Here is a 26,438-nt window from a genome sequence, read left to right on the forward strand (position 1 = left end):
ACACGTCCGGACATTGCATTTACGGTGGGAGTGGTAAGCAGGTACATGAGCAATCCTGGCAAAAAGAATTGGGAAGCAGTGAAGTGTATCTTGAGATACTTGAAAGGCACTAAAGACTTGTGCATTTGTTTTGGGAAGAGTGAGACATCTGTGCATGGCTTTACAGATGCAGATTTTGCTGGACATCCAGATTGCAGGAAGTCTACCTCTGGATATGTGTTTACATTCACAGGAGGTGCAGTTTCTTGGATTTCTAGACTGCAAAAATGTGTTGCTTTGTTTACCACTGAGGCTGAGTATGTGGCTGCCACTGAGGCATGCAAAGAAGCTTTGTGGCTCATGCGTTTGGTAGAAGAGCTTGGCATTAAGTCACCGGTTCCTGTGCTACACTGTGATAGTCAGAGTGCTATTATGCTTGCAAGGAATCCTGTTTTTCATGCCAAGACAAAGCACATAGAGGTGAAGTATCATTTTATCAGGAGTGTGCTTGATGACAAGAGCATTACACTTCTCAAGGTGCACACAGATGACAACCCTGCAGATCCAAGAGTCTTCCAGCAGAGCGGTTTGCATATTGCCGACAGATGATGGGTGTTGGATGAGTAAGTGCATGATCAGCTGTTGTATCATAGTTAGCTGATTCTTTGATCTCCCAAGGTACATTGCCTTTAGGTGGGAGGTTGTTAGGGAATAAAGGCCTAAGTGCCTTGTACTTACAACTTATAAGTTAAAAAGACTTATAAGTGAGGGGGCCCAAGTGTGAATGGCCCCCTAGTCACTTACTCATATACTCAAATATGAAGCCCAAAATGTATAGCGTGGCTTTTTTCCCAGTTTTCAACGAGCGTTCTCTCTCTCTCTCACGTTCATCTCTGCGTGAGCTTCTTCTCCGCCTCTCTTCCCTTCTCCTTCACTCTCATTGCATAGGACAGCAAGTGGGCTCTCTCTCCTGCTCCCCCACAAAAGCTGCACAAGGAATTGTAGGAGGATACATCACGGCTGAAGAACAAGTGATTTATACTAAGGAAGGTAGATGTTTTCAATGTCACGTCAAGGGTCACATTAAGAAGGCTTGTCCTACGATAGCCCCACCTAAAAAACAAACGGCATCCATAGCAACCACAAGCACTATAACATACGCTAAATCTTCTCATGACTCTGACACACACATTGATGAGTCTCTCATGAAGTGTTATAGTCATGTAAAGGGTCAGCATTTTATCATATTGTTTGATCCAAGCATGCATGATGTGATTAGTGTCTCTCTTGTTGAGAGAGTCCGCCTAGAGGTTAGTCAGAAATCTCCTCTCAAGGTTTTTAGCTTCGCTCTTGGTATGGACTCTCTCATCACGAAAGAGTGCCTTGATGTGATGTTTACCGTTCAACAAGCTGCTTTCCGTAGGAAATTTCTTGTGTCTCCTCTCTCAGGATGTGATATGATTTTGGGCATAAGATGGTTTCGTGAACTCAACCCTCTCATTGATTGAGAGGCTAACACTCTCACTTTACATGCCAAAACTGACTCCCCCCTCATCATTCGTGCTGAGGAGGGCTTGCATTCTTTGCCTCTCATCTCTCATGTGCAGGTAAAGCATGAATTACGACGAGGAGCACAAGCGGCATTCATCTATGTTGCTCCAGTTTCGCAAAGCATTCAGGCTCCAGCTAAGTATTCAGATTTGTTTACCAAGTTTAAACATCTCTTTTTGCAGGATGATCTTCCACCTCGTCTCCCACCCGAGAGGACCATCGCATCGAGCTTATGGAGGGGGCACAGCCTGTCAGTAAGGCTCCCTATCGTTCGAACAAGACACAGGAGGAAGAGTTAAGAGCAACAACTCACGGAGTTGGTGGCTAGAGAATTCATACGCCCTAAAGTAAGTCCCTTTGTTGCTCCTATCTTGTTTGTTCGCAAGAAGGATGGTTCGTCTCGTTTGTGTGTTGATTACAGGGCATTAAACAAGATGACCGTCAAGAACAAGTTTCTGATGCCTCGCATTGAGTATATCCTAGATAGGCTCAATGGGGCAAAGGTTTTCAGCAAGGTCGATCTCAAGAGTGGATACCATCAGGTACGGATATTCAAAGGCGACATCTTCAAGACCGCTTTTTGCACCGAGCGAGGGCAATGAGAGTATATTGTTATGTCTTTTGGATTGACAGGTGCCATGGGTACCTTTAATCGTCTCATGGTGGGTCGTTTCGACGATATGGTCGGTGTACGTGTGTTCATCTTTTTGGATGATATTCTAATTTTTTCTACATCGTGGGAACAACATGAAAGAGATGTCGAAAAGGTACTAACCCGTTTGGATGAGCGTCAATCGTACATTGCAGCTAAGAAGTCTGAATTTTTTCTTACTGAAGTCACTTATCTGGGTTATATCATTTATGTAGAAGGCGTCAAGCTAGATCCCGAGAAGGTGGAATAGGTTCGTAATTGGGATCTGCCCAAAACTGCATATAATGTGCGTTCTTCTCTTGGTTTATGTCAAGCATATAGTTCGCACATAGAGAATTTCGCACGCATTGCTGTACCTATGACTGATCTTTTGAAAGGGATAAAGACTCGCCGTCAGTGCGTAGACTTGCCCGAAGCAGCCATTGAGGCTTTCGCAGCTCTCAAGGTTGCGGTGCCAGAAGCACCGTGTTTTATCCTTGCCTCTTGGGATGATCCCTTTGAGGTATAGACGAATGCGAGCAATGTCGCCATAGGCGCTTTGCTTCAGCAACATGGTCGTCCAGTAGCTTTTCTTAGCCGGAAGCTCAATAGTGCAGAAAAGAATTATTCAGTTTATGATAAAGAACTTTTGTCTGTCATTCACTCTCTTAAGCATTGGAAGCATTTTCTTTATGGTAGAGAGTTTACAGTTCGCATAGATCATCAAGCCCTCAAGTGGCTCCAGTCTATGCCTAGTGCACATTGGAGTGATCGCCAAGTACGGTGGTCACAATTTTTTGAGCAATTTGGAGGTTTGATTGAGTATGTGTCTATAAAAGCTAGCCCTGTTACAGATGCGTTCAGTCGCAAAGGACAGATTTTGGCTCTTGAGTCAAGATCCACATTTTCTATTCAGGGTGAGTCTTTTAACAGCATGAAGAATCAGTATGCGGATTCCGAGTTTGGTAAGCATTGGTTGCAGGCTCTTGCTTCCCAAGGGCCAAGCAACTATCTCATTCGTGATGGTTTGTTGTATTTTCGTCAACGTTTATGTATGTTGCCCTCTCTCAGGCCAACCATATTGCATGATGCACATGATTCTCTCGCGGGTGGGCACAGGGGAATGAACACCACTTTGGAAAAAATTGAAAGATTCTTTTATTGGCCTAAAATGCGAAAAAATGTGTTTCGTTATGTCACACACTGCACTATATGTCAAAAGGTAAATGCTCCTCGGGGTAAGCAGCAAGGCCTCTTGCTTCACTTGCCTATTCCCGATGGACCTTTTCAAGATATTTCCATGAATTTTGTGACTAACCTACCACCAAGTTTGCATTCAAGGAACACTCAACGGTTGACAATTGTTGATTGTTTCAGCACGTTTTGCATGTTGATTCCTTGTAAAGCCACAATTACTGCACAAGATGTAGCACGGTTATTCATTAAGCATTGGTACCCCCTCTGTGGTTTGTCAAAATCAATTGTTCTGGATAGGGATGTTAAGTTCACGTCCAATTTTTGGCGCGCACTCTTCGAAAATTTTGGCACTAAGTTGATTTTTTTTTTGGCTTTTCATCCACAGTCAGATGGTCAAACAAAAATTTACAATCAATTGGCTTTTGATGTTTTAAAGTCGTATGTGCATGATCAGTAGTCTCAGTGGGAGCTCTATCTCCCATTGGTTCAGGCTATTTTGAATGACTATTTTTCTTCTGCTATTGGTCGAACTCCGTATGAGGTAGCTTTTGGCCGTCCGTTCCAGTCACTTTTGACTCGCTCGGTCAGCCAAATGCCTGATGCCAATGCTGAAAGTCAGTCATTGGATGAGATTTCTGAGAGTGTGAAGCTTCGGCTAAGCAAGGCTCAGGAATCTTATTCACGGCAGGCTAATAAGCATCGTCAAGATGTTTCGATCAAGGAAGGAAATTGGTTGTATTTAAGAATCATGAAGCAACATCTTAAGCAAGTTGGAAAGAAGTGTCCCAAGTTGTCTTTTCGTATGTATGGTCCATTTCCAGTCATTAAAAAGATAAATGAGGTTTCAATGAAATTGCAGTTGCCTAACTTATGGTTAACGCACAACGTTTTCCATGTTTCTTGGTTGAAAGTGTTTCAGGGAACACCTCCAAAGGACATTTCGGAAGAAGAAGAACCGGATATCATTGATGAAGCTAAAGTCATGGAGCCGGAGCAAGTGTTGTTGCATCGGTTTCGACATGGTTCGAACAAGCAAGTGAGACAATACTTTTTGAAGTTCAAGGATCGAGGAACCCACGAAAGGGTGTGGGTTGACGAAGAGTTTTTCAAGGATTATCCAAAGTTGTTGGCAGACTACAAGGAAGCTATGCAGCTCGGTACCAGTATCTCACTTTAAAAAGGAGGGCATGTCACGTGACACATCCAACCCTATGTGTCTGTGAACAAGCTACAGCATAACAAGGGTTCCGTCAGTCCAGTCGGTCTAGATTAGAAGTGATCTGGCACTTTTGTGAGTCTATTCGTAGACCGTGCATGCCCGGTCACTTAGTGTAGATGCATATCCTCTGGTTGCACACAGCATGATCATAAGCATTCCTATCACAATCCATCAGAACCCTTTATGGGAATTTTCCAGTGCATTTAGCCTATTTACCTATTTTTAACATTTTTCACTTATTAATTTAAGTGACTTTTGTTGAAAAGTAGGTAGGGCAAATTGGGTAAGATAATATATAAGCAAACCAAGCTTAGCACTATTTGGCAGATGAGCAAGGAGAACACAGGCCATCGGCGACAGGTTCCCCCTCTCTCTCAACAAGACTCCCCAACTACCTTGGGCGATTTCCCTCACACAGGCATCCTAGCGTTTTTCCTCACCATCGCCAGCAGCCACTTCCCCTTGGCGTTTTTCAGCAGACACAAGATCGCCATAGCCTCTTGCACCTAGCGTTTCCAAAGCCCATCATCGCCCACTGTCCCTTGGCGTTTTCAGCACCAACCCGCAGCAGAAAGTCAGCGTTTTCAGCACCAAAACGCAGCAGCAAATCAGCGTTCTCAACAGCCCAAATCAGCGTTTCTTCAGCAGCAGAAATCCGCCCCGAATTCAGCGTTTTGAATCGCAGCAAATTTCAGCCTTGAGCGTTTTTGGACAGCAGATAAAGACCTTCAATTTTCAGCCCTGGTGTCGGCCTCGTCATCTCCGTCGTCGTCGTCAACATAGTCTAGACTTGCATCAATTTCATGCATACACTTTGTACCAGTTTGTGCAATCAATCGTAGACCACTCTCGCCAACGAGAGTGGGGCCTTCGCAGGAGGGTTTTACAACAATCTCTGGTGTCGTATTCTCTTCTCTCTCTATCTCTCAGTCTCATACACTTGCACGCACAGTGTCCATTCACTTTGTTGTGATCATAGCACTCTCTCATTAAGAACGGAAGGCTCTCCCTTCCATAAGAACAAAAAGGAACCTTGAGCACATTATGGAGCACTCATCTTGAGAAAGAACAACATTCATTCCGTTGCACCTTACATTCCTTACCTACGATGGCACATTTGGTGCTACGGACAAAGTCTTTGGCCTTCATCCAACAATTCGATGCGGCGTTTGGAGATGAGAAGTTCACGGAGTCCTCTAAGCTATGCCATGTAGCTATGCATTTTCAAAAGTCCGCCAGGCAATGGTGGTCATGCTTACGGGCAAACGGTGAAGCTCCACGAAAATGGAAAGCTTTAAGAGCTTCCATCATTAAGCAGTTTTTGGCTACCGATGCCAAAGACAAAGTACTTACCGAATGGCAAAGCTTGAAGCTCTCTCCCTACGAATCTATTCACAAATATGTAGACAAGTTCTCGGACTTACATCTCAAAACCACTGTCTTCAAAAAGATGGATTTTGGAGAGCAAAAACAACAATTTTGTGCGGGTCTCTAACTGAAGATATGGCGGAATATGTCAACTCCCAAAGGCCACGTACCATATCTGCGGTCATACACCATACCATGGTGGCTTCACGAATCAATTTCCAACAAGGGGCTAAGAGAAATCTTAAGCCCACGGAAAACAAGGACCGTATTAACAAGCCCAAGGGGAATGACAATGTCCAGAAGTCTCCTAAAGGCAACACCAACAACAATAAAGCTAAGGAGAAGGAAGTTTATAAAGGCAAAAATAAACTCTCTCCTGAAGAGCTTGAGCGTTATCGTAAAGATAACCGCTGTTTCAAGTGTGGGGAGCAAGGGCATGCCTATCGTGCTCGTCCCCACAAGAATACACGAAATGAGCCTCCTAGAGCTACCTTGGTCGAAATCCAAGAAGAGGATGCTCACCACAAAGGATCTCCTCTATGCCATACTTGGGGAAAGGTAAGAAAACATGATGCTTTTATTCTCTTTGACCGTGGTTCTACTCACAATTTCATATCCACAGAGTTGGCCACCAAGCTAAGCATCCAAGCCTATGAGATGGGAGATGTCTTACCCGCCGATAGTGCTTTCAAGGGGCAAGAAACCTCAATCACTCCCTTAATTGGGAAATTGAGGCTCCATGTCCAAAGCTATGTGGACAAGGACTTTTTAATCTCTCCTCTCAAGCACGAGGATGTAATCCTAGGGGCACCATGGTTTTGTTCACCCGTGTTATAGTGCAAAAGAAAGACGGCACATATCGTATGTGTGTCGACCATAGAGCACTAAATAGGATCACTATCAAGAATAGGTTTCCCGTTCCACGGGTAGAAGACCTATTTGATAAGCTACAAGGGTCACCCTACTTCAGTAGGATTTCGCACTACGTTTGGTCTTCACGAATACATTGTCATGCCTTTTGGCTTGACCAATGCACCAACCACATTTAACCGCTTGATGGAGAAGCTATTCAAGCCTCACCGAACCCTTTACTGGAGTGTTCTTTGATGATATAATCATCTACTCTAATTCACTAGATGTCGGACGAACACAAGCAACACCTCCAGGTAATATTTCAAGTTTTACGAGAGAATAAGCTTTATATTAATCGAAAGAAAAGTGAGTTTTTCTTACAAGAGATTCAGTATTTAGGTCACATTATCTCTCAAGATGGCATCCAAATGGATCCATCAAAGCTAGAGGTAATAAAAGGATGGCCTAATCCAAGGAATCTACATGAACTAAGAAGCTTTATAGGTATGTGTGCTTACTATAGACGCTTCATAGAAAAGTTCTCACAAATCGCGGGACCATTACATGACCTAGCAAAGAAAAACGTTAGGTATACATGGTCTGCCAAGGAGAACAATGCTTTCGAAAAGCTTAAAGAAAAGCTTATCTCTCAACCTGTGCTTACACTACCGGATCTCTCAAAGCCATTTGAGGTCCAATGTGACGTCTCGATCCATCCCACACTCCTCATGCGCAAGGGATTGGACGCACATCTGCAGCAAGACAATCTCTTGATAGTGCTTTCGCTACGAGTCGCATGGCCCGGGAGGGACAGCCCCATCTGAGGTCGCCGCTTCTGGTTCAAACCTCTCCTTTTGCAGTAGTCCCTCGGGGTTTGACCATCTTTGACATTCACAAACGATTACAGCTTCACACGCTTCCTAGGTGATTCTTCTCCCGACCTGGAGGACGCTTGCTTTTTAGTCCACATCCTCTTTCTAGCAGCCCGAGGCACTGAGGCTCTGGATATAATGGTAGGTTTCTCCTTTCCGTTGTGCAGCAAGGATCCTACAGAGTGGACCCTGCACACAATTCTTGACTGGCTTCAGGTCCAGGCCACTGAGTTCTCACACCACACAGGGGACCTAGGGGTGACAAATCTAGTACAGACACTTTGGCCTTTAGCCAGGTTCAGTGTGACGCCGAAGGATGCAACAGATTGCAGGCACATTGTGGTGCATTTGTTTGCTGACACTCAGAGCCCCCTTTGCTATGTATTTGTACATGAGGATTCTTGGACAGAGAATGTAGCCCTACGCGCTGCACGCTCTGCCAGGGCCTGGGTGGGACAGTCACTTCAGACGCGCTTGTCTAGAGGTCGCTCGGATGCGGATTACTCCCCATCCAAACCAGCCTCAAAGATAGCGAGGTTTGCTACTGCTACAACATCTGTTTTTTTCTCACCGACTCCATGAGAATTGCCTCATGGAATATGTAGGGATTAGGAGGACCCCAGTTTCAGCGTCAAAGGGGTCGGTTGCGTCAAGAGCTTCAGCGATGCCTTGTGGGTGGTGAGATTGATATTCTTATGCTACACGAGCATCATCTGTGTTAGAGCAGCATTAGACAATGTGGTTAGATTTTGTGTGGTCGCTATGAGACGTTTTGGTCAACTCCATTCGAACCTGAAGGTATCTAGGGAGGGGTATATATAACTATTGCGGATTCTTGGCAACAGGCCATTGTAGGCAGAGGTATTATTGTGCCAGGCAAAGCTCACTGGATTATTATGCAGGTTCAGGGTTGCATCATGGGTTTCCTAAACATATATGCGCCCAATGTGGCAAGTGCACGAGCAGAGTTTTGGTCTCATGTTGTGAGTCTTTGCCACATGCAGAGCAGTGGTGTGTTGGGGGGGACTTCAACATGTTGGAGGACCCCTCTGACATGATTGGAGGTGGTCATGCTACGATGTACGGGGCTGAGTTGGCAGCTTGGGAGCGGCTATGTATGACTATGAGGGTTTCTGATATTTGGCACCACTCACATTTTGTGAGACCCCCAAACAACCTGTCTTTCTCTCACCTTGACCGCAGGGTAGGAGTGAATCTATCTCGGATAGATCGCTTCTACGCCAGTGACCACATTTATGACATGGGGGGATCTGTTTGCATAATACTTTTTTCCAACCACGCGCCACTGATTCTCACTTTGACAGACAGACAGAGGAGGGGGAGGTGCGATGCTACGCATCCCCGAGAGGATCTTGTTGGATCCATAGCTTAGAGAGCGGCACTTTGGACAGAGAGTCTGGAGGCGCAGGACACCCCTGCTCGTAGAGTGGCCTTTGGACGATTGGCAGAGTTTAGTCGCTTCTTCCTTCAGGAGTCTACAGCCCACTTGGCTGCAGCCAAGGAGGACGAGAAGCGTCTTCGACCCGGCATTGTTTCCTTGGAGAGGATGAAGGAGCAACATCCAGACAGTCCATGGTTGGAGGAGCAGATGCAGCAACCTAGGCAGGAGTTGACTAGCATTGAGGAGCGGCACCATGAGTTTGCCTTCCATCAACAAGCATCTCAGTTGACCCACATGGGTGACAGAGTTACTCGGGAGTTTTTTGAGACAGTGGGGCCACACCATGCGCACACCTCTGTTAGACAGTTGAGGAGACCTGATGGATCAGTTGCTTCAGAGCCTGAGGATATGCGTGCAGTTGCTACTGATTTCTACCGCGATCTATTGTCAACCGAGCCTCGGTCAGAGCGCCAGGATGTATGCAGAGAGCAGGTTTGGGCACAGATGCCTTGCCTCGTTACCGAGGAGATGCGACAGAGACTTGAGCTTCCCCTCCAGCTAGAGGATCTCCATGAGGCCCTCAGAGCACTCCCACGAGGTAGTTGTCCCGGGAAGGATGGTTTGACTCCCAGCTTTTCTTGGAGTATTGGGACTTTCTTGGTTCAGATCTTTACAGCGCATTCCAGTACGTTTTGCACACTGGCGAGATGCCTGACAGCATGAGTGAGGGCTTGATTTACCAGATTCCCAAGGAGGGAGGCTCCTTGGATGAGATTCGATAGTGGCGACCCATTACCATCCTCAATTCATCCTACAAAATTCTAGCAAAGGCTCTAGCTTGAGGATCCAGCCACTACTAGAGAGATTATACATGGGACCCAGATAGGTTTTGTCAAGGAGCGTAGTATCCTTGACAACATCTTCACTTTTTGGGAGGCATATGCCCTTGCATGTCTCTGAGGAGAGGATTTGCTAATACTCCTCCTCGATTTTGAGAAGGCCTACAATAGAGTTGACTTGGGCTTCTTGGACGGCGCTCTACGCAGGATGGGTTTCACAAATGCTTGGATCAAAGGTGTGTCTGTAAGGTGCAGCGGAGAGAATGTTCGAACTTTGCTCAAGATGAGTGCTCCGAACTGTGCTCTAGGGTTCCTTTTACTTAGGGAAGGGAGAGCCTTCCATTCCCTTAGTGAGAGAGTGCAATGGACACAACCAAAGTGAATGGACACTGTGAATGGACGTGTATGAGACTGAGAGATAAAGAAGAGAATACAACACTAGAGACGTTGTAAAACCCTCCTCCGAATGCCCCACTCTCTATTGCGAGAGCGGTCTACTTATGATTGCACAAATCTCTACAATGCTTGGACTTGCCGACGATGTCGACGACGATGAGGACGACGACGAGACGGGCTGAAATCTGAAAATGCTGAGGGCTGACATCTGCAAATCTTTATCTAATGAATTCTGACTCTATGTCGGTGACAATGTCGATGGCAACGATGCGACGACAACACGCTGAAAACGCAGATGCTGAAATCTGCGTTTTCAGGGCTGAAACTGTAAACTTCGCTGGATCCGACCATGCGGTGAGGATCTGCGCTGCGGGAAGGTGAGATCTACGAGGTTCGGGACTTCTTCTGCGAGTGCTAAGGGCTGAAAACTGAAAACGCTGGTCCTACGGCTGAATCTGTCGCGATGATCTGCAAAAACGTTGAGGTTGATCTGCAAACCAAAAACGCTAGGGCTGAAAACTGACCTTGCGGGGAAATCTGCTGTGTTGCTTTGGGAATCTGCTAACGCTAGGGCTGATCTGATGTCTACTGTCGCCGCGAATCTGCAAGTGCAAAAACGCTGGCTGATCTGGTGCAAAAACGCTAGCCCTTCTGTTGAGAGAAAACGCCAGAGTTGTCGCAGGGGTTGGTGTTGCTGAGAAGTTGCCTGTTAAGCAAGGTGCTCATGCTGCCTCTTCTGCCAGAAAGTGCTAACTCTGGTTTGTTTATAAATTAACTTAGCAAAATTGCCCTACCTACTTTCCAACAAAAGTCACTTAAAAATAATAAGTAAAAAATGTCAAAAATAGGGAAAATAGACCTATGCATTGTAAAAATGCTACTGACGGGATCTGACTGGAATCTGATGGTCATGCTGTGTGCAATCGGAGGATATGCATCTAATCTAAGTGTCTCGACATGCACGGTCTGCGAACAGACTCACAAAAGTGCCAAATCACTTCTAAATCTAGACTGATTGGACTGACTGAACCCTTGTCGTGCTGTAGCTTGTCCACGGACACATCGGGTTGGATGTGTCACGTGACATCCCCTCCTTTTCAAAGTGAGGTACTGGTACCGAATTGTATGGCGTCGAGGGAAATCGCCAATAGCATCCGGAATCCTGGAAGGGACTCTTCGCCGGCCCACTCTGATGTGTGGGTCATGCGGTACTTAAACTTCATAAAGGTCTGCAAAGATTGCTTCTTTGGGCCACGCCGAAAGCGACACAAAGTCTTCTATGGCTCCTTCAATGCTTCAACTTCGTCTAGAGCCGTGCGTCTTCCGTCTTCAAGAATCTCCATGGCTGAAAATTCCTGAAACCATTTCCAACACAAAAACATGAACATACCTATTCCATGTAAAGTGACTGGAAAAAATCTCGTCTTCCTAAAAGACTATGCATGCAATGTAGATGAACAAATAGACAGAGTGCCAAACCGTTCACCACACACACGCAAACAATAAGAACGAATCTTTCTCTTCTGATCTAAATCAATCAACTGTAGCAATTCACAACGGAAATGCCCATGCTTGGTGCTCATTCTTTCTTGTGCTCTTTCTACAACTATGTCGTGCCAAGGAAGAGACATGGAATGGGACTTCCTTACATACATACTTTTCAGCTTTTCATGAACAATCCGCAAACGTCCGTGCTCATTCATGAGTGGAACGTGCTCAATGTACAATTTGTCATGCCGAGGAAAAGGGATCACATAAAGACGCTGACGAAAATACAAGAAACGATCACGAATGAAACACTCGTACAATGCGTGCTGACAAATCATTCGAACACATAGTACTTCCTGTAAGGGTTCTTGGGACCTAGGCTCGAGAGCCAAGATCGGTTCTTCCTCAAGGGGTGCTTTGGACCTACGCTCGAGAGCCAAGATCGATCCTTCGTGATTGATCGAATCTACAACGAGGTCAGCTTCGCTAGAAAAAGCATCAACTAACACATCATCCTTGTGAACAATCACATCATCTTCATGCAACTCATCATGCTTGTGAGAAATCACATCTTGATCATGCAAATTATCATGCTTGTCAGTGTCATCCAAATCATCATGCTCATCATTATCATTCAAATCATCATGCGTAGCATCATGCAAATTCTGTGTGTCATGCTTTGGAGAAGAAGAGACTGAGAGAGACTCCTTCTCCTGAATCTCTTGCATCTGTGTCTGTACTTGAGAAAAGAGTCGCAAGAACTCTTTGATGTGTTGGTCGCTCTTCTCTTGTCTTGCTTTGTTCTCGCGATCAAATTCTCCTTCTTTCTTTTTTCTCGCGATCCAATTTAGCTTGACTTTCTTTGGTCTCGCGATCCAATTTGGCTTGACTTTCTTTGGCTTCCTAAGTCGTACTTACGCTCTATGGCTGCCACTCTTTCTTCGTAGTCACCATCTATGGCTGCCATTCTTTCTGCGACCTCCTTGTCCATCATCCTTTTGTCGAAAGCCTCCATAGGAGTAAGTGCAATCCTTGGCGTAGATGGGGAAGAGGGAGGGTGAGAAAAACCTCCTGGTGGGAAAAACCTCCTCTCTCATGCTCATCACCTCCAAGCAAAGTATCCATTCCGCTTCAAGTGATGACCATCCACTGAAGTCTTGGCTTCTTGTGGGTTCTTGTGGTCTTGGGTTCTTAGGTTCACGAGGAACTGGGGGTCTTGGTTCTTGGGGTTCTTGGGTTCTTGAGGTTCTTCTTTCGCTTACAATCTGTGTTCGAGAAGGATCTTCTCTTCACCCAAGTTCTGCTCTTTTCCGCAGGCACACCCCTTGGCGGCCTTGCGCTCACACTAAAGTTGCTTTTTCCCACCTCACGTCGATTGACCGGCCGCTAAGTGCACGGTCCGCTCTCAATGAGTGAAAAGAGGCACAAGGAGAGGCTAGACAAGCCCTTCTTTCTTGGGATTCCTGTTACTCTTCAAAAACACGATTAGGAATCGACACGTCCAAGTGAACTTGGGTTCGTGCGACCTCAACAAGCAAAAAAATTATGTGGTTCTTGTGGTTCTTTCCTTGAGTGATATAGAACATTGTCAAGGTGCAGCGGAGAGAATGTTTGAACTTTGCTCAAGATGAGTGCTCCAAACTGTGCTCAAGGGTTCCTTTTACTTACGGAAGGGAGAGCCTTCCGTTCCCTTAGTGAGAGAGTGCAATGGACACAACCAAAGTGAATGGACACTGTGAATGGATGTGTATGAGACTGAGAGATAGAGAAGAGAATACGACACCAAAGACGTTGTAAAACCCTCCTCTGAAGGCCCCACTCTCTATTGCGAGAGCGGTCTACTTATGATTGCACAAATCTCTACAATGCTTGGACTTGCCGACGATGAGGACGACGACGAGATGGGCTGAAATATGAAAATGCTGAGGGCTGAAATCTACAAATCTTTATCTGATGAATTTTGACTCTATGTCGCTGACGATGTTGATGGCGACGATGCGATGATGACACGCTGAAAACGCAGATGCTGAAATCTATGTTTTCAGGGCTGAAATTGTAAACTTCGCTGGATCTGACCGTGCGGCGAGGATCTGTTGCGAGAAGGTGAGCTACGAGGTTCGGGACTTCTTCTGCGAGTGCTAAGGGCTAAAACCTAAAAACGCTGGTCCTAGGGCTGAATCTGTCGCGATGATCTGCAAAAACGCCGAGGTTGATTTGCAAACCAAAAACGCTAGGGCTGAAATCTGCTAACGCTAGGTAAATATGTTGTGTTGCTGTGGGAATCTGCTAACGCTAGGGCTGATCTGATGTCTACTGTCGCCGGGAATCTGCAAGTGCAAAAACGCTGGCTGATCTGGTGTTAAAACGCTAGGCCTTCTGTTGAGAGAAAACGCCAGAGTTGTCGCGGGGGTTGGTCTTGCTGAGAAGTTGCACGTTGAACAAGGTGCTCATGCTGCCTCTTCTAGCAGAAAGTGCTAACCCTGGTTTGCTTATATATTAACTTAGCAAAATTGCCCTACCTACTTTCCAACAAAAGTCACTTAAAAATAATATGTGAAAAATATCAAAAATAGGAAAAATAGGCCTATGCACTGTAAAAATGCTACTGACGGGATCTAACTGGAATCTGATGGTCATGTTGTGTGCAATCGGAAGATATGCATCTAATCTAAGTGTCTGGACATGCACGGCTACGAACTGACTCACAAAAGTGCCAGATCACTTCTAAATCTAGACTGACTGGATTGACTGAACCCTTGTCATGTTGTAGCTTGTCCACGGACACATAGGGTTGGATGTGTCACGTGATAGTGTCATCGTGTGTCAGTGCTCTACAGGCGTGCGCACAGTCAGGTGCTCTTGGCAAGGGGAAGAGGGGAGTGCTTCTTGCTCACACGTTTAATTAGACAGGGTTGCCCTCTTGCCCCCTTCCTCTATTTGTTCTATGATGAGGCGATGAGCAGATTTTTGACTTCTTAGCAGGTTGGTCTGCGTGGTCTTGAGCTCTCTATTAGGGCAAATGAGCTCCTTGATGTTGAGTTTGCCGATGACGACAATCTTGTACTTGGAGGGCGAAGAGGCCAATCTGCATAGGTGTGAGCACGCTCTTGAGGTGTTTTGTTGTGCATCATGCGCACTGATCAACTGGAGGAAGACAGTTGCTTTCTGGGTTGGCACTGCTCCTACACCTGATTGGTCGCCAAGTGAGGGTTTCCAATGGATTCCCCCAAGGCCTGCAGTTCAGTACTTGGGTTGTGAGGTTGGCCTCGACTTGTCCCTGAGTAGCAAACTGCTTCCCTCCTCTTGTCCATCAAGAGGAAGTTGCTACATTGGAGTTTGGCACCGCTCTCTTTGGCAGGCAGAGTTGTAGTGGCCAACCAGATGCTGTTGGCTACAATGTGGTACATCACATCTTGCTGGATCTTCTCAAGCTCTTAGATCAGCCAGTTAGAGAGGCTGATCAAGAACTTTCTTTGGTCAATGTGAGACACTCAATTAGCCCGGGCCAAAGTAGCCTGGCAGGTCATCACTCTACCATGTTCTTAGGGGGGGCTGGGGATCATAGACCCAGCACAGCAAAGCAGAGCCCTTCTTGGGAAGTTTGTTGTCAGAGGACTGCTTCCAGAGGAGGAGCCCTGGAAAGATTTGTTGCTTCAGCGGCTTAGAGCTTGAGTGCCTCATGCAAGAGGCCCTTGGAGCCCTTCCATCAGGTGGATCTTTACAAAGATGCGTAGAGTTTGTCTGAGTAGGAGACTGGAGGATCGATTTGCTGCGAGCCTGCTTCGCTCTTGGCAGCAGCTACAGAGTGGCCTGGAGCAGCACCAGCCCACTTGCACGGAGGAGCGCTTGAGACAGCGCCTTGTTTGGAACCCCATGGTTGGCACTCAGAGAGGCCACTTGGTTGGTTGTAGCAGAGTTACCCAGAATGCGGAGCAGGAACGGCGATGAGCCTCCCTACATAACGGGGGAACGCGAACGGCACAGAACGGGAGGCTAAAAAAACATCCAAATAATGCTATTTTTAGCGTTATGTGTTTGAATACAAGTAGTACTAGAGTCCTTTGACTCTAATACCCACAAAAAACACAATTCGAAGACCATTCAGCCTTATTATGACTTGATTGGGATGTGCGACGCCCAAAGTACATAGTACATAGTACATACACCACATTGAACAAACACAATGTCCATACACAATTGTCAATAATATATGTAATTACAGATTAGAGCTCTCAAATAATTGCAAGAGTAGAAGTCAGAGATAACACTTCTCGCTTAATTCTGGCTAACAAGGCCCGCCAAGGCGCTACAAAAAAACCAAAGGTGACATAGATCATAATGAGAGTCGAGACTACAAGGGAGCCAAACCAATGACCACAATACCAAAAGATTGAAGGTTACAAATACCATGAAGATGCTAGTAGCTACAAATGTCAAAGAGGGCAAGGCTTAAGCAACCATACAAGAAGGTAAGGATACTGGAAGTCTTAAAGTCGCGACTCTTGAGTCTCAAGACTCAAGAGCCACTAGCCTGAGAGACCTCCCAATTCGTAGTAGCCGGCTGTAAATCATGCACATCCTCCCATTCCTCATCATCGAGCTCTAGGCCCGGCTCGATCTCAGCCACGGATGAAGTACCTGGTGTTGGTGGATGTGCATCTCCACCTTCCTGAGGAGCCTCTTGCTCCATCTCCCATTGTGTAAAAGGATCTGTCTGTTTGCCTGTACTCTTGCAAAGCATTTTCAAATTTGCACTGACAAAGACAAGATCATTAGCCTTCTCCACTCCAAGCTGATTCCTCTTCTTGGAAGCAATGTGACTAAAGGTACTCCACAATTGCTCCAAGAATGAGGTACTAACTGACTGGCTGAGAATACGGATCGCCAATCTCTGAAGCTCAGGGCCATCATAGCCATAGTCCTCCCACCATAGCATTGAACCTATCTTCTTGCGATCAATCTGAGCATCTGGACTGCCAAATGACCCCCGCATCTCTCTGTACTGTCTCAACTAATCTCTGACAACGCGTCGCCCATCTCTGTCTAGAACCATCTTATTTAAGATCTCTGTAAATTGGTTCATGACTTCTCTATCCGTCGCTTGCCCTACACCTTGGAACTCTCGATCCACCATGCACGTTGCCCTGTGTAAAGGAGAGGCATATGAATTCCACCTCGAGCTGCAAAGCACATGGATTTTCGGCTCAAGCTGTGCAAGCTGCTCGATCATGCGGTCCATTGCCTCATAAATCTTGCCAATGCAAGGATCCATGCCATCCAGAACTCCAAGCAAATGAACCACCGATTTTATCTGCGCGTCTAGACTCTTGAGCTCCTTCCAGAACTCAAGATCCTCTGCCATATCCTTGCACAAAATCCCTGCAACTGTCTTTGCATAGGGGGAGGTGGTGAATTCATCAATGATGAAGACCTGTTGGACCGCATTTTACATTCAGACAGCCTGCGCACAAGAATGTCAAGCGGGTGTCAAAATACTTTAGAAGCACTTTGCACCCGACCTCTTGAGGTACTCACTCCGAACCAAGTTGTGATTGTTGATGAAAGTAACAATCTTCACTGCATCAGCAATGACTGGAGCGATCCAGTCTAGCTTGCCGATGTCTTTTAGAAGGTTGTTCAAGTAGTGTGCCATGCAAAAGCACACCGTCACATGCGGATAGTGGCCCTCTATAATAGTTGTTGCTGCCCTGTTTGATGCCTCCCCATCTGTGACAAAGGCCACCATGTGTTGCTCACCGATCGTTTCTATGGCCGCTATCCACTCTACAGAGAGGACATCAACGGACTTGCCACTTTCGGTGGCATCATGAGAGTGCACAAAGTACATCTCTCCACTCGAGTATGTGACGAGACCATGGATAGATCTATTCCTTGTATCGCTCCACCTGTCGACAATGAGGGAAACGCCATGTTTTGCCCAAAGATGCTGAATATTGAGTGTTGCTTGCTCCACGATAGCCTTCTCTCGATCGAGCAAAGTGGTTCAGAGAGCCTCTGAAGATGGCGGCACACAGCCGGTGTCATACTCTCCTATCCGTTGCACCATAACTTTCCAATACTCCGACCTATTTCGATCAAACATAGAAGAGGTTAGTATCAAAAAGACGGAAACGACGATAACGGAAGAAATGAGAGAGAAGATTGGTAAATCATAAAACATACCTCATAGCGACAAATGGGATATGGTCGTGATAGAAGAATCGGGCCATGGCCGCATCCACCTCTGCCTTCTTCTTTGGGTCCCAAGAGGTGGCAAGGGTCCTTTGGTGACGAATCAGACCCGATGAAGATCCATCGGCACCTAAACCGGATAGAGAGGAAGAAAGAAAATGAGGGTCTTTGGGTCTTTGGGTCGATACCTTTGTGTGCGGCTTTATGATTGAATTGCCGATCCTTTTCCTCGAGCTCCTTTCTCTTCTCGATGGTTACGTTGGTGCAAAATTTCACCTCATGTCCCGACACTTGAAGAAAGTGTGCCCTCACTTTGTCATGCCCCCCTTTCCGTGTGTAAGAGCATAGCTTGCATACCCATGCACGAGAACCTCCTGCCCCCAACAAAGTGCCCTCCAAGGTCACTTCATCCCACTACGACCATTCCTTAGCCTTTTGAGTGTTGCCCACAAGAACGGAGGGGGTTGTACGAGAAGAAGAGGCCATGGATTATCCGTGAAAGAGAGAGAGCTTGATCTTTGAGGGTTTGAGAGAGAGAGAGAGAGAGAGAGAGAGAGAGAGAGAGAGAGAGAGAGAGAGGGCTTGAGAGAGAGAGGCTTGACTCCGTGAGAGCTTGAGATAGAGAGCTTGAGAGAGAGGCTTCACCTCTTGAAAGTTGAGACCGAGAGAGAGAGAGCTTGAGCCTTGAGGGTTAGCCCAAGAGAGAGAGGTTGAGAGCTTGAGCCTTGAGACCTGACTATGGCTTGAGAGTTGAGAGCAAAGGAGAGAGGCCTTGAGGCTTGACCTTGATGCATTTGTGAAGGAATGGGGGGAAGAGGGGGCAATATATAAAGAACTTGCTGGCTGTCCCTGCCCGTTTTTGGCCGTTGGCTGCCTCATATAGCCGTTCGAGAGCTGCCCGTTTATGGTCGTTGGAGACGTTCCGGCCGTTCCGGTCACATATTGACATCCGGAACGTCAGTCCGTTCAGGGACGTTCCATGCAATATCAGCCGGGCCGAAACGCCGTTCCGGCGTTCCAAGGCTCCAAACTCGCCTTTCCTGGTAACTCTGGGTTGTAGGCCTCATGTTTCTTGGGGTCCCATGGCAAAGGGCCCAGCCCGCACTCTAGGCAACTGGCTTCCGTTTTCAGGTTTGCCAGAGAAGGTACAAAGCATCCAGCTACGGGGGATGAGAGGGGTGCAATGTGCCAGGACATTACAGAGGCTTTACCAGCTGAGTGGCTCACCCCTACAGAGACAGCAGCTCATAGGTGGATGGGGGCCTTAACACGACTGGAGGTCTTCATCGTGGTTCGTGCTTGCTTGGAGTCCGTACCCCCCATGTTCTTCGAGATCCAGGGCGAGGGTCGACTACACAGAGTCTCAGTAGAGGATCCATAGGTTGTAGAGTGTTGTTTTCAGAGGATACCAGTAGTGGGCATCTGTGGGAGGATCTGTGTCACATATACTGACCCAGTAGACCTTGAGACGGGCCACTGGAGGCTTTAGGCTTGGGAGAGCTGCCCTCTGGCACGAGTGCAATGGGATCCTGGAGAGTGGTTTTGGAGAGACCCCTTTTCTTCAGCCGACCTCCCTGGGAGCCCTTTCTTTCAGTACAATGTTCAACTGGGGCATCACATACTGGCAACACGGAGGCTCGTCTTGCTGCAGCACTTCAGTGGCAGAAGGAGGGTCTCACAGCTGAGTTCTTGTCAGGCTTTTGGGAGCGGTTGTGGGACTCCGGACAATCGAGGCGAGTCACTTTGTTCCAGTGGCTAGTTGCACACAAAGCGACAGCAGTGGAGAGCTGGGAGCCGATTGGTACATGGTGGCCTTTCGACAGCCTGTGCAGCTTGCGACCATCCTTTGGAGAGTCAACGTCACTATCTGTGGGACTGCCCCATGGCACGACAGATTTGGCTTCAGGTTCTTCGGCTGATGCCAGCTCTTTCCACAGCGCGACAATACACTTGGGGTGCTGCTGCCTGGTCCACCCTCACCGGCCCTGTGCTCCAGTTTGAGCTATCTTCCACAAGCAGGATGATAGTGATCCATGGGGATCGACCTACACTTCAGCCTGCTACAGAGCTTACCCACCAGGAGTGATGCAGTGAGAGAGGTGTGTGTTGGGTGCTTGTCTATGGCATGACACTCTGGTTCATTTGGTGAGCCCATTGCTTCCGCATCTTCGCGGCTCACCCTGTCCCAACGGTAGGGACTGTTCGTCACTTTTGGCTGGAGCCTGGAGTTGATCCATACTCTCAAGGGTCAATTCAAGAGACTTCAGGGCAGCTCCGACCACATGCGAGAGCACAAAAGCTTTCCTGCGAATCTGGCGCCCAGAGCCCCTTCTTCACTATCGGCCACCTGTGTGGCTCTTTCCTCCTCCCATTTTGTGATTTAGCCTCATTGTACATATTTTGTTTACTCATTGGGAAAGTTTCTCCATGCTTTTGATGTAGCCCTCTCTAGTAGAGGTGGTTTGTAGCCCTATGGGCACTTTCATTAACTAATGGAAGGATCTTTTTCTCGGCGGGGGGAACGCTTGCATTCTCCAACCTGGTGCTAGGCTTCTATGATGAAAAAGCTAGCTCTCCTGCTCCCTTTATAGGTGAGGTATATTGCTTAAGAACCTTTCAGGACTTCGGTAGAGTATAACCTCTGTCAAAGTTTATAAAAATAAATCATAAAAATGACTTATTAATAAACTTGACCAGGACGACGTTTCAGGGTATTGTCGCACATCTGTCCACCTGCGAATCCGATTGACATGGAGAATGGCTCGTTGGATTCCTCTAACCTAATACTACATACATGTCATGCCAGATGCCCATCATAATATAATAACATCAGAACATCTATCAAAATGCTTGTACAATCCATTTATACAAGAGGGTTCCAAAACTGGAAAACCTAACCTAATGGACTCATCCGGACATGCAAGTCCTGCTCAGAAAATTGTCGGTACTAATCCTCCTAGGATTCTAGACACTCATATCTAGGGATAGGTTCAAAATTGGCTTTGAAAGTCAATGAAGCATGTCTATGTGGCAAACAGAGCCATGTGTACGTGACGTCCCCTCCTACTTAAGGTGAGGTACTCGTACAGAACTCCATGCAAGCCATAAGATGGTCTCGAATGAATGGTCCTCCAGGACTACTCTTGAGGGACAGGCTCCCCCGGGTGATGTGGAAATGTCCGAAGATGGAGATGGTGATGATACATCTACTCGCCACCAATGGATTGCCTCCTAGATCAACGATTCCCTTGTTGGTTACCAGCATGCCTCTACTGCCCCTACTCAGATGATGTAAACCAAACTGCAAACCGGATGGATGCTCGTAGAGCAAATGGCTAAATATGCAAACGCAGATGTCCACGAAGGTAACCGGCCAGCCTCTGTTGACCCTACGCGGGAAGATTGATGAGAGCAACGCCAAATGGGAGATGATGGAAATGTCCTTTAGAATGCTCACGAGTCCTTTGTACGATGTCTCATGAAACCACCAAATACCTTCTCAAAGATAGAGGCTCCTCTTGGGGCTTCGACTAGATTGCCGTATGACGCAAGCTATAGATGAATCCTCGTCTCTTCAATGGATGTGGCTACGAATGTAGGCTCGTGATCTAGCATTTATACTTCTTCACTTCTTTCCTTGCTTGAAAGTGTGCTACTTAGCACGAGAGATTGTTCCTTTTATTTCCTTGTAGAGAGAATGAGAGAGAGAGAGAGACACGATAGGGTCCCACCCAACCCTCTCAAGGGCCCCCTGTCACGAGGACGTGGCAGTTATTAACCATGTCACAAAGATGTGGCAACTGCTAACCTTGGTTGTTGGTTTCTTTCCAATGGGGTTTATTTTATTTGTTTTGAGACCCTCTTTTTGAAGTAGCAAACGGTCGGACATTGTATGGACAATATGAACGGTAGATTCACCCGCAGACGGGAAGTGGTTGGCACTAGAATTCGTATGGTAAGAGGATGTCTAGGCTCAGAGCATGATCATATAGGTCCCCCCGTCGCACTTAGCAAGTTGGTGGATACTAGGAAGTGAACTCAATTAAGGCGTAAAGTCAAGGTGGGACTACCAACAAAAAGTATCCGATAGTTGGGCCACATTGCACTTTTGGATGCGGTCCCAATGAGGATAGATGGTCAGAAGACCAATGGGAGCCCAACGGAAGCATCTCCTAAAATTTAGGGAACTACTATTTTGGGACGTGAAATGTGTTCGCGTCATTACCTCCTGTATGACTAGGGGAACATATTATAACTTTGCCGCGAAGTCAACTGACGCGTCGGTTGAGATATTTTTAAGCGGCGAACCCGAAACGGGAAAATGCTTGTAAATGCGCCAAGTGTCACATTTTCATGGACTTTCCTCCTACAGAAAAATGGGCGCTGATTTTTAAGCTGGGAGAGGCCTCATTATGCAATCTGTCACAGGTTAAGAGCTATGGAGTGCTTCCTTTCCCTCTCATGTACAGTGTGGTGCTAGGAGTGATGCCCTGCACACTACACACTGCTCTCTCTCTCCCCTACGTGCAGTTATGTGATGCCCCACAAGAGGGCTCCTCATTTGACTGATGTACAGCTGTGTCGGTTCATGCTTTTGTGCCGAGGCAAGAGCCTCCTTGAGCAGGAACAAGGGTAGCTAGCTGCTACTCCAAAGCAGGCACTGGTGAGGGTCATAACCTCACCACACAGGTACAAAATCAGCGCTGTGTATGCGCTGTAATTTTACTGTTTTTCAGCCATACGGACGCCAGAACCTTTGGGAATCGTGCCCCACTGGCAGAGAACAGTTAGGGACTGTTTGGGGCTGAAAACAGGGCAAAAACCAGTAAATACAGCGTGCTGAATTTACTGTTTTTGGGCAGGAATCAGAGGATATACGCCAGTAGAAGCGAGTTCCAGCAGGGGAATTGGTTTCGCGCAAGTTTAGGGGCTGTTATGCTGCCGAAATTTGGCCAAACAGGCGGTATCTAGTGGGATACAGTCAAAGGATTCCCATGACTCTTCTTTGTACTTTACCCTCCTAAAGAATAAAGAAATACCGAAAGGGGCGCCAATTTTGGGGCCTACAGGTTGTCGGTGTCTACTCGGAGCATTCTATCTTCCGAGCTGTGTGTATTCAAGTGTTAATTCCCGTCGCAGGTTCTCTTTGCAAAGTACTCTGTGTGTGTCTAATGTAAAGAATTACGGGTGAAAGCCAACGCCTACCGCCCTACGGCCGGTTACACCCCCCATACCATCGCCGATGTGGTATTCGCTTTTGATTGCGTAATGGAATGTACACACATGCAATCCCTCAATGTAGACTGGAGCCGCGGTAACTCTTCAAAATCTAGCACCTCAGAGGCTGATTTGATGCAACTTTGGATCCGTCTCGATGAGGGGTTGTTGATGGCCACCAAGAGGTAGATCTGGGGCTGATTTGCACTCCCGATGAGAGAGGAATGAAGGACTGAAAGATGGCTGCAAAAAAGCAGCCGATCTGTCGTGTAAAGCGAAGCTGAAAACGCAGATAATGATGGGCAGCAATGGGAGCACTCAATGCGACGAGGGAATGGCCGAGAGAGAGAGAGAGAGAGAGAGAGAGAGAGAGAGAGAGAGAGAGGCTCGATGGCTGCCGTCGGCTGATGGGCTGCAGATGGACTAGTGTTAACGGAAGAGGGCCGATCCAGCGACGGAATGGGCTGAAAACTGAAAACGCTAGCAGCATGGCTGAGCTTGCGATGAAGACCAAAAACACTAGAGAGAGGAGAGAGAAAACGTTGGTGTTTGTGCACTCTCCAATCTGGCGCTAGGCTTCTATGATGAAAATGCTAGCTCTCCTGGTCCCTTTATAGGTGAGGCGCATCGCCAAAGAACTTTTTGGGACTTAGGTAGGGCAAAACCTCTGTCAAAGTTTATAAAAATAAATCATAAAAATGACTTATTGATAAACTTGACCAAGACGAAGTTTCAAGGTCAACTGTCGCACATCTGCCCACCTGGGAATTCAATTGACACAGGGAATGGCTCGTTGGATTCCTCTAACCTAAAACTACATGCATGTCATGCCAAATGCCCACTGTAATGTAACGACATCCCTAAAAACTTGTACAATCCATTTATGCAAGAGGGTTCCAAAACTGGAACACCTAATCTAATGGACTCTTCCAAACATACAGGTCCTATGAACACGCTCACAAAATTGCCGGTACTAATCCTCCTAGGATTCTAGACACTCCTAACTAGGGATAGGTGCAAAATTGACTCTTAAGGTCAATGAAGCATGTCCATGTGGCACACAGAGCCATGTGCACGTGACATTTCCATGTCTAGATCTTGCAAGTGAGGGCTTCTTTGTGGTTGTGCCCGGCCTTGTGAGGTCTTTCCAGATTCTAGGCATCAAGGGGAATCAAGATGTTCCAAATTTGTTCTGGCCGGCCGGGCATCCTATCCTTTTCCTAGTTTTCCATATTTACCAAGATTTTGAGTCCTGAGTTTATTGTGGATGTTGGTCGAGCATTTTTGTTGCTCCTTATATAGAAAGGAGGAGGTGCCCTCATTCTGGCATTGTTGTGTGCAAAGCCTTGTATTCTCTTGTAAGCACATTGCCTCGTGGGCTTGTCCACTCTCTCTGTAACATTTTTTCTCTCCTCTTTTTTTCTCTCTCCTACGTGTTCCCTTGTCACCATGCCTTCTCATGAGTTTGACGTGGCATTAGAGCTGAGGTGGGTTGCGTTTTTCAAGAAGCAGGAGGGCAAAATCCAGCTACGTTTTCATCATGGAGAGCACCCTTGTACAAGCGTTTTTGCTTAAGAGAGGGCTGATTCGTATCTGTAGCGTATTTGTCACAAAGAACCCAATACCTTCCCTTGCCGAGGAGATTGGAGACCCCTTTCAATGGGAGTTTGCTTTCAGCCTTGGATCCCTGTTTGCACCTATCTACAATGGACATTCTCTCGTGCCTGGCATTGACTTGATATGCTGGAGCTATACGCCGACAAAGACATGGTTGTTCTAACTTGGATTCTGATTGCATGGTTTCTCAGGTGGATGTGTTACTGAAGATGGTTGAATGTGGTCTATACCCTTGCTACCTGTTCTCCTTGGAAGGTGATGAGTTTTGTCATATTCAACCATATGTGGCCTTTTGGTGTTAGACGAGTTGCTCTTGGCTAGATCAGGTGATGTGTTGTGGATCTTAGAGCCGCTTGCCATCTAGTCCTAGTTTTCTACATATCCCCTTGTTTACCCTTGTTTATGCACCGATGATGGTCATGGATTCTTGTTTTGAAAAGAGGATCATTGTGTTACAAGGTAGACCCGTATGCACGTACTGATCCCATCCGTACGGTACATCTGTATAGTACGGAACAGTCCTGTACGGATAGGATAAACGCATTTTCTTTTTGGTGGGTTCCTCCTCAAGCTCGATTGTAACTATGAATTTTGTTAGGTGAGGCGACGATTTTTTCAACCCTTTTACTAAAGTTTGAACCCGACTTTAGTCTGGAGCATAAATTATAATCAAGGAGTATCTACATAGAGGAATGAACACCGGTTTAGGGTTTAGGGTGTAGGCTTGGCAATGAGCATTGATCAATTGTCACTTTGTGGTATTGTAACTTGAGATTGTATCATCATACAAGTCACTGATATTGTGTTTGAAGTACGTGTGCATGGTAATAGGCATTGTGCAATTGTTTGCGTACGTGTCGCAAGTGAAAAGTCACTTGATTGATATTCCGGGGGGTCACTTGATTGATATTCCGAGTAGGTAGATCTGTCTAATTAGCTAGAGATTATGGTCTATATGTTGGTAGGCTTTTATTGCAAAAATCCTATTTTTCTCTTATTTATTAAGATATTTTACCAATGCAGGACTAAAGGATTACATACCTTACGTACCGAACCTCAATCCGTACAGGACTATGTACCTTACATCCGTATTTTACATATGGTTCCACCTTGTGTTACCTATGCTTAAATGGAACAGCTGGATTGATGATACTAGCTGGGAGGTATTGTGACTACCTTGTGACTCGTGGGCCATGCTTAATAGATAGAGGGGGTCAGTACCTGTCCGATGGAGGCCAGACACCCACCATTAGAGTTATCCTTCACCCCTGTTTCGTGAAGGACCCATGGGCCATGCTTAATAGCTAGAGGGGGTCAGTACCTGTCCAATGGAGACCAGACACCCACCATTAGAGTTATCCTTCACCCCTGTTTCGTGAAGGATCCTCCTTGCTCTATCCCCCAATTATCCATGGAAGAGAAACTTGGCAAAGGGTGTTCTTTATTGGACTGCCAACATACTTGCTTTGCATGTGATGTACCAGGTTATTTTGGTAGGTGCATGCACACATCAGGTTGCAGATGTAGCAAAAGACTCCTGCATCCTGCAAGAGTCTTCTGCTAGAGGTACTTCAGGAAGGACTAGAACAGACGAGAAAGAGTAAGAAGAAGAGAGGCA

At 46.6% G+C, this 26,438-nt stretch overlaps 1 protein-coding gene across 5 annotated transcripts in view; it reads right to left on the reverse strand.

The window, feature by feature from the left end:
* Positions 1-26,438, reverse strand: part of LOC147430896 (Plastid-lipid associated protein PAP / fibrillin family protein) — an 81,874-nt gene that overhangs the window by 25,251 nt on the left and 30,185 nt on the right. The window lies entirely within an intron of this gene.

The sequence above is a fragment of the Adiantum capillus-veneris genome, chromosome 21, assembly GCF_014529385.1.
Source record: "Adiantum capillus-veneris isolate H3 chromosome 21, ASM1452938v2, whole genome shotgun sequence".
In the NCBI taxonomy this organism is placed as follows: domain Eukaryota; kingdom Viridiplantae; phylum Streptophyta; class Polypodiopsida; order Polypodiales; family Pteridaceae; genus Adiantum; species Adiantum capillus-veneris.